Source organism: Miscanthus floridulus, unplaced genomic scaffold, assembly GCF_019320115.1.
Source record: "Miscanthus floridulus cultivar M001 unplaced genomic scaffold, ASM1932011v1 fs_589_1_2, whole genome shotgun sequence".
In the NCBI taxonomy this organism is placed as follows: Eukaryota; Viridiplantae; Streptophyta; class Magnoliopsida; order Poales; family Poaceae; genus Miscanthus; species Miscanthus floridulus.
In genome coordinates this window covers 30,886-39,964 of record NW_027096981.1, presented here as the reverse complement: position 1 = coordinate 39,964, position 9,079 = coordinate 30,886, and positions in this window count along the sequence as shown.

Sequence of the window (9,079 nt, the reverse complement as noted above, 5' to 3'; positions counted from 1 at the left end):
TCGAAGAAGACAAGCTCGAAGAAAGCGGGCACCGAGGCCCGGAGGGATGTAGGGTGGGTGCCATCGTGCACTAGAGAGGCAGAGCTGAATAGACTGGTTGAGGTAGGCATTCTTCCTGACCGCGCGACCGCCAGATGGCGGTCGGCCCTCGGTGAGCCCTTTCCAACACCTTATACCGACGAAGTTGTGTATTTGAAGATTACTTTTGGCGTGGGTTGGGATTCCCTGTTCATCCATTCCTTAGGGATTTGTTGGAGCTATGGGTAGTCAGTTTGTGCAATCTCCTCCCAAATACCATTCTTCACATCTCTATCTTTATCCACTTCTGTGAGGCATTCCTTAGTATCCTTCCCCACTTCAACCTTTTTCGTTATCTATTCTGGCTGAAGAAGAGAGGCGGTGGTGGTTCCAAGGTGGTCGGCAGAGTATACCTTCAACTGCACGATGGAATGGCAGGTGAATATCTTACTGTGCCACTGAACACATCATTGAAAAACTAGAACACAAGGTGATTCTACATAAGGCAGACTAACCCAGCCATCCACTATGACCCTGATCACATCCCGAAGAACCAAAAGAGCTGGTCGGAGATGCCAAGAAACGCTGATATGGACCAAGTGAAAGAGCTTCTTGACTTAATCCGAGGTGTGAATATCAACGGCGGATTGGTAGCAGTGAGTTTTATATCGTGCCGCGTTCAAACCTGCAAGGAGAGAGCCCATCCTGCCTTTGAATTCAAAGGGAAAACTGATGGTACCCAGGAGAAACCGGATATGCTATTGAAGGAGGTCATCGAAGAGCGAGCTGTAGAACTGTTCACTTCGCATGTCTCATTCAACATGCCAGGGTATTCAAAACCCTTTAACTGTAGTAACCAGCCACCCCAGGTAAACGTCTCAACATTATGTTCCTAATGCTTTTAATCTGTCGTCATTCCCAAACATCTGGACTCATTCACCTGTAAAAAGATCCACTCATAGGATAGAGCCGTATACTTCTCGGGTGTATCGAGGAGTGAATGGCCGACGGGAGTAGATAGCCGACGACCGCCGTAGCCTAAAGAGGAGGGGCTGAGCACCTCGTCGGATAGTGTGTCCCCAGTATCGGAGAAAATCCATGGGAAAAGGCCAGCGGTAGACGAGCTGGCTCGAAAGAGGAGAAAGACGGCGGGCACCGCTTCCTACAAACCGGGCGGCATCTCGCTTGGTGATGACCAGGTTACTCGACCGTGAAGGACTGCAGTGTTGGAGTGGTCTGACGATGATGAAGACCTGACAGCGTGTCCGCCGAGCACGAAGGAGCCACCGCTCCATGCTGAAGTCCCCGTTCAGAGGGCGAAAGAGATTCCTACACAACTGATGATGGAAGTCCTGGCGGTGCGGATGACCGGAGTCCCCGAGCAACAAACAGGAGTAACCTCAGAGTAGCATGTGGAGAGGGCTCCGAAACACCAAACGAATCATCGGTCTTCTATAGAAGAGCGGGAACCTCCTCAGCAGAGCACTGAGGCGGACCATGCAGCTGCACCTAGAGGATCAGGCAGGTATCGTCGGTTCAAGAAGTTGAACCGAAAGACCAAACCATGAGTATATTTGTCTTATAGTAGTAATGTTGTTCCTTGACCTCTTTTGAATACCGACAAGCCGACATTATGCAGAGCAACACCGAGGACCGCACCCGCGGTAGAAACAACACCAACTGCTCCTATCCTGGAGTCCCCGAGTGCTCGGCAACCAGAAGAGAGGTTAGCTGCCGCTGCCGGCGGTCCCGGCGATGGCGAACCATTGGCGCAAACAACAGGCGCATCAGCAACATAGACCGAGGCTATGACTGAAACCGTCGGTACTTTGGGAGCGGAAGCTGCAGCTGCTGTTGATGCATCAGAGGCTAGGGAAGCAACTCCGACGACGACCGAGGAGCAAATTGTACCGCCCGTAGCGACGCCAGGAATGGTCGGAGCCGTTATCCGGCCACAAAGCCCCCTAGTGGTGCCTCGAGCGACGGTCGAAGAGGACAAGGTTGAGGAGATCGAGCGAGCTGAACCTCAACCCCAGTCCATCTGGATTATCCGAAAATGCGGGGAAGAAGTGGTAGTTATCGAGGAAGAAAACACCACCAAGGAGATGAAGAGGCTGAGATCCGCGGTAGCTAGAGTAATGACTCAAATCGAGGTTAGTACTGCAACTATAATATTAATAAATGGTGTTGGAGATCGAAGTTCATCACTGGCATTGTACATCCACAGGGTATAACGCGTACAGCCGAGCAGCGAGCATCAACTGATAAAGAGGATGGAGCCCCTTGCCGAAGAGAACAAGAAACTCTGGGAGGCAATGAACCTATATGAGAAGAACATCCAGAGGGCTCGACGCGAGCGAGACCTTGCAGAGTCCAATTCGTGGGACCTAGAACATCAGAAGGGGGTTCTGTCCGAGCAGTTGGCAGCTGCAACCGAGCAGCTAGCAGAGGAAATCCGATCAGCTGGCAGCAGCATTCGAACAGCTGTATAAGAAAACTGAGCAGCTGGCTGTTGCGTCAGAACAACTGAAAAATGCTTCCGACCAGTTGGAAAAGAAAAACCAGCAGCTAAAAGCTTAACCGATCAGAACACAGGTATGATTATTGGCGAATATACTTTGTATTTTGTTGAACAACCATCTTTTAGGTGATAACTATTTTGCTTGTAGAGCGAGATGCGGAGCTCGGCCAGCTTCGCAAGACCGTCGAGCAAATCCAACAAGAGAAAGCAAAGAGTCGGAGCGAGCAAACAAACTGGCCGAGGAGCTGAAAGGTGAATACCTCCTGGTCGGAATTACTACTGAAGTATTTTTCTGGTATGATGGAACATTGTAACGTTTGCAGGTTATCGCCGTAAAGCCAAGGCACAATTTGATGTGCTGGTGCAGGAAGCCCAGGTCCTAAAAAGACAACTTCAATGCTGTAGTTACCGCAATAAAACCAGTGCTTGACTGCGTCGACCCAGAAACGGCACCCCGACTTGATGGTAGGAGGCAAGGGTCAGATACCATCATCCTAGAGGTGCAAGGCAATGTGGGAGAATTTCAAGAACTTCAACCACGACGCCGTCATGACAGCCGCAACTCATGCCCTAGCGGTGGTTTCGGTCCCACTACCCGACTGTCGATCTTCAGTCGGTAGGGGGTGGGTTTGCCGACGGGTTGAACGATGTGGAAACCCAGCTGCTGGAGGATGAGGTTGAATATGTAGCAAAAATGCTCGTCGGCGATATAGACCTAGTTTGGCGAAATGGACGGTGGTGGCGAAGCACAATGATCTGCTTGGCGAAGATCATCTACAATTCCTGGATAGTGTAGTTAGAATGCGCGAATGCGTAAAAAACAATTATATACATGGCAGATGTTATAAGTAGCATGTGCATGCAGTTTGCTTAGGCGTCGGCGAAGAAATCTTTGTAGTTTAAATCCCGACGAGATTATGCGTAGTTCAAGTAGCGTTCAAGCACTCGGTTTCCGACCGACCACTATGACCTCGGCTAGCCCATGCTCCATAACGTCGAGCGCGGAGCCTGTGCACGTGTAAGAGGAATAGGCGTGACCCAGGAACCGCAAGTCGACCACCCATGACGCAGAGCGCGGAGCCCGTGGCACTGTTTAGGGAGAGATCGGAAACTGGGTCTTCTCCATAGGGAACAGCACGGAACATGTGCTGCTCGGCACTTGTTGAAATAATTTGGGGATAGAGGTAGTATAAGCAGCAACCGAGCAATTAGTTCTGTGCTGCGCTTTCGACCTTGGATAGCCCATAGTCCATAACGTCGAGCGCGGGGGCCCGTGCACGTGTAGGAGAAATAGGCATGACCAAGGAACCACAGCCGACCACCCATAACACAGAGCGTGGAGCCCATGGCACATGTAGGGAGAGATCGAAGACTGGGTCATCTCCGAAGAGAACGAAGAAGAAAATAAGCTGCTCGCTGATCGGCGAAATATCTTGGAGATTTATAGTAAAGTGCTCGGTGGTTTGGAGAAAACGTTTGGCGAGATACGTTGGCGTGTTGGAGGAAACGTGCTTGGTGATTTGGAGGATACTTATTCGGTGATTTTCGGTGAAAAAATGTGTTGGCGATTTGGAGAAATCGATTTGGAGAAATCGTTTTGGAGAAAAAACCGTTTGATGATTTTTTGGAGATTTGGAGAAAATTGCTCGGTGAAATTGTGGTCGGCGATTTGGAGAAATCGTTCGGCTGATTTTGGAGAAAACGTTTTGGAGAAAAAACCGTTCGGCGATTTTTGGAGATTGTTATGGAGTATCGTAATGCTCGGCGACCGTACGCGGAGATCGAAAGTTAAAGGGAAAAAATGGAGACAAATTATGGAGACCAAAACTTTATTCATCATAAAATGGAGAGTACATATCTGGAGCGTTTCAAGGGTAGAAACGTATAAGGTGCTCGATGTGCCATGAGTTTGGAACATCAATCCCATCTAAGTCACATAGGCGATAAGATCCTAGGTCGGGTGACCTCTTTGACGACGTAGGGCCCTTCCCAAGGGGAAGAAAGCTTGTGCAACCCTTCGGTCTTTTGTTTTCTTCGGAGAACGAGGTCGCCGACGGTGAATGAACGACCTTTTACGTTGCGGTTATAGTACCTTCGCAGACCTTCTAGATACTTGGCTGTGCGGACGCTAGGTGATCAGGCGTTCTTCCTCGGCCCGGTCAATGTCCTCTATCCGAACAGCCTGCAGCTTGCTCTTCATCATAATTTTCCACCCTGGGTGCTCGGAAGGCAACATCTGCTGGTAGTATGGCCTCTGAGCCATAGACCAAAAAATATGGAGACACACCGGTACTGCGACTAGCTTGAGTGCATAAGTCCCCAGACCACAAGCCGGTAGCTCTTTGAGCCATCTACCCGGATGCTTTTCTTCTTTCTGATATAGCCTCTTTTTGAGGGCGTCAAGGATCATACCATTAGCCCGCTCAACCTGGCCATTAGCTCTAGGATGAGCAACGGAAACGTATTTAACGGAGATGCACCGGTCTTCACAGAAGTCCCAAAAATGATGGCCGAGTAAACGTGGTTCCGAGGTTGGTGATAATGCTATTCGGGAGACCTGAACCTATGTATGATATCTTCAAAGAGGTCGACTGCTTTCTTTGTAGTAGCTGAAATGAGCGGTTTGTACTCGATCCACTTGGAGAACTTATCAATGGCGACGTATACATACCAGAAACCTCCTAGCGCTAGCTTGAAAGGCCCAATCATGTCCAGTCCCCAGCATGCGAAAGGCCAAGAAGCTAGGGATGGTCTGCAGTTCCTATGCCTGGTACTGTGTATTTGCTTGGCGAAAGAACTGACATCCTTCACAGCGCTGGACGAGGTCTTCTACGTCGGAGATGGCCATGGGCCAGTAGAAGCCAGCTCGGAAAGCTTTGCCAACCAGGTTTCTCGAGGCCGCGTGATTGCCACAGGAACCAGAATGAATTTTCGTGAAGCAGCTTCACTCCTTCATCTTGAGGGACGCACTTCTGCAATACCCCTTCCTTGGCACTCTTCCTCATCAAGTTACCATCTACCAACACGTAGTGCTTACTTCGGCGAATTAGGCATGTTCGGTGTCGGTCTTGTCGGCGGGTACTTCAGAGTTGGTGAGGTACTTGATGAACTGCTCCCTCCAATCGGCGACCGACGAAGGCACCGCTAGTACCAACTGCTCGGCAGGGGGAACCTCCTCAACTTCCTTTTCTTCTTTAATGGATGGCACCAGGAGATCTTGCACGAAGACTCCCAGCATGAACCGTGGCGCGAGACGAACCTATTTTTGAGAGCTGGTCGGCTAGTTGATTTTGATCTCGTACCACGTGGTGGTACTCGATACCATAGAACTTCCCTTCAAGCTTCCTGATTTCGGCGCAGTATGTGTCCATCTTCTCACTGGAATAGGACCAGTCTTTGATTGAGCTGGTTGATAACCAGCAGCGGAGTCCCATACACCATAAGTCATTTGACGCCGAGCTCGATAGCTATTCGTAGACCATGGAGACATGCTTCATATTCCGCGGCGTTGTTGGAGGCCGGAAAGTGTATCTGGAGGACATAGCGGAGCTTATCTTTGGTAGGCGTAATGAACAGAATGCCCGCTGCCGGCACCGCTGATGTTAAGGGCGCCATCAGAATACATCACCCAGCTGCTCTAGGCAAGTGGCGGCAATGGGTTCTTGGATCTCGGTCCACTCAGCGATGAAATCAGCAAGCGCCTGTGACTTAATGGTAGGTCTGCTTCTGAATTCAATGAAGTAAGTGCCTGAGCTCAATAGCCCACTTAATGATGCGGCCGTTGGCCTCTTTGTTGTGGAGAATGTCCCCCAGAGGGAACTCGGTAACCACGGTGATCTTGTAATACTCGAAGTAGTGTCGGAGCTTTTAGGATGTAATCAGAATTGCGTATAACAGCTTCTGTACCTGAGGATAACGAGTTTTGGGCTCATTAAGCAGCCTCACTGATGAAGTATACCAGACGTTGCACCTTGTAGGCATGCTCGGACTCTTTGCGTTCGACGACAATAGCCGTGCTGACGACGCGAGAAGTGGCGGCGATGTAGATCAGTAGAGTTTCATCTGGCCATGGCGCTGTCATGATCGGAGGTTTTGTTAAGAACAACTTGAGCTGCTCGAAAGCTGTGTCCTACCTCCTCTGACCAGGAAAAATGCTCGGAGGCTTTAAGGAGCTTGAAGAAAGGTAGCCCTTTTTCACCGAGGCATGAGATGAAGCGACTTAACGTAGCCATGCAGCCTGTAAGCTTCTGTATATCCTTGATGCATGTTGGCCGCTTCATGTTGGTGATGGCGGAGACCTTGTCAGGGTTTGGTTCAATGTCCTCGAGCACTAACGATGTAGCCCAGCAGTATACCAGATGGAACTCCAAAGATGTACTTTGAAGGGTTCATCTTCCATCGGTATTTAGTTCAAGTTGGAGAAAGTTTCTTCAAGGTCGGCGATAAGATTGTCGGCGGTTTTGGTCTTGACGAACCACATCATCGATGTAGGCTTCGACGTTGCAGGCTGATCTATTGGTCGAGGCACTATCTGGATAGCCCTTTGATAGGTCACCCCTAGCGTTTTTGAGTCTGAAGGACATAGTGGTGTAGTAGTATGCACCGAAAGGTGTGATGAACGACAGTCTTGACCTGGTCTTCTTCCTTGAGGGAGATCTGATGATAGCTGGAGTAACAGTCAAGAAAGGAGAGCAGTTCGCAGCCGGCAGTGGAGTCTACAACCTCGTCTATTCGAGGCAGGCCGAAGGGGTCTTTAGGGCAGTGTTTGTTAAGATCAGTATAATCAACACACATTCTCCATTCTTTATTCTTTTTTCGAACGAGAACAGGATTAGCTAACCAATCTAGATGATACACTTCTTTTATAAATCCGGCAGCTAAAAGCCATTTTATTTCTACCCTAATAGCCTCCTTCTTGTCTAGCGTGAATCGACGAGTTTCTGCTTGATCGGTTTGGCGAGTCGGCGAGACATTCAAGGAGTGCTCGATCTTCTCCCTTGGTACCCCTCGGCATGTCTATAGGTTTCCAAGCAAACACGTCGGCGTTGGCACGTAGGAAGGAGACGAGCGTGCTTTCCTATTTGGGGTCAAGGTGAGCCCCGATCTTCATAGTCTTGGAGGGGTCGTCGAGGCCGAGGCCGGACCTCCTTGACTTCCTTGGACTTGGCTAGAAGCACGAGGAAGCTCTAGCTCTAGGATCTCCATGTCATCAGTGGGCGCCATCTTGGCTTCGGCGACTACGCTAGCCATCTAGGATGGAGAGGTCGGTGGCTTCGGCGAGGGCGAGACTCTCTGTCTCGCAAGCGTAGGCGACGGAGAGGTTGGCGCGTAGAGATAGGACTCCTGCAGGCGAAGGCATCTTTAACACCAGATACGCATAGTGCGGTATGGCCATGAACTTGGCCAGAGCCGGTCGACCAAGTATGGCGTGGTAGGCGGTGTCGAAGTCGGCGACGTAGAAGTTGATATGCTCGACGCGGTAGTTGCTTGCCAGTGCCGAACTGTACTGGTAGGGTAATCTCTCCAAGTGGTCTGGATGCCCTGCCAGGTACCAGCCCCTAGAAGGAGGAATCCGAGGGCGTGAGATCTGTTGTCCTGAGACCCAACTCTCTTAGGGCCCCTGGCGAAGAGTAGGTTCAAAGCGCTCCCACCGTCGACGAGGACTTTTCTGAAGAGTACCTTCTAGATAGTCGCGTCGAGGACGAGGGGAAAATGCCCTATGTAGGGTATGTCCACCCACTGGTCGGCCCTACTGAAGGTGATGGGGACCTCAGACCATGGGCGATAGCTAGGGTTGGTGGTGGTTTCCTCTTAGGCGACGGTGAGCACTCATCGGGCGGCGAGCTTCCGTTCTCTTCTGCTCTCAGTTGGAGGCAAGGCCTCCGAAGATGGTGGCGACCACCTTGTCATGGTCCTAGAAGGCATTGTTATTACCCTCAGGTGGTCGGCGGCCTCCGTTCCTGCCATTGGCATCGTCGTCAGCTACTTGTCCTAGAACTCCTTGACCAAACCAAGGCAGTCTTTCATCTTGTGTTTGGTGTTCTTATGCAGGGGGCATGGGTCGTCAAGGATCTTCTTGTACTGCTCATCATAGTTACGCTTGGCTCGCGGCTCATTGACGTTGGCAACGAAGTGGTCTGGTCGGCGGTGGTGATTCTAACCAGGCTTGAACCCTTCTGGCCGATCACGTCCGCTATCTCGGTGGAAACTGCGATCGTCGTAGCGGCGGTCATTGTGCCATCGGTCGTCGGTGCGGTCGTCGTAGCGGTGAGGCGGGCGATTAGTGCCCATATCTTCATTAAAACGCACCTCGGCTTCCTCGGCGTCAGCGTACTGGTTGGCAGTCGTGATCATCTCGCCGATGCCTGTAGGTGGCTTTCGGTTGAACTTGGAACGGAGCTCGCGGTGATGAAGTCCTCGGATGAAGGCGGTGATGACCTCAGCTTCTGTGATGTTGGGAATAGAATTCCTCATCTCGGAGAAGCATCTAATATAGCTACGGAGGAGCTCGGATGGCTTTTGGGTGATACGGTTGAGATC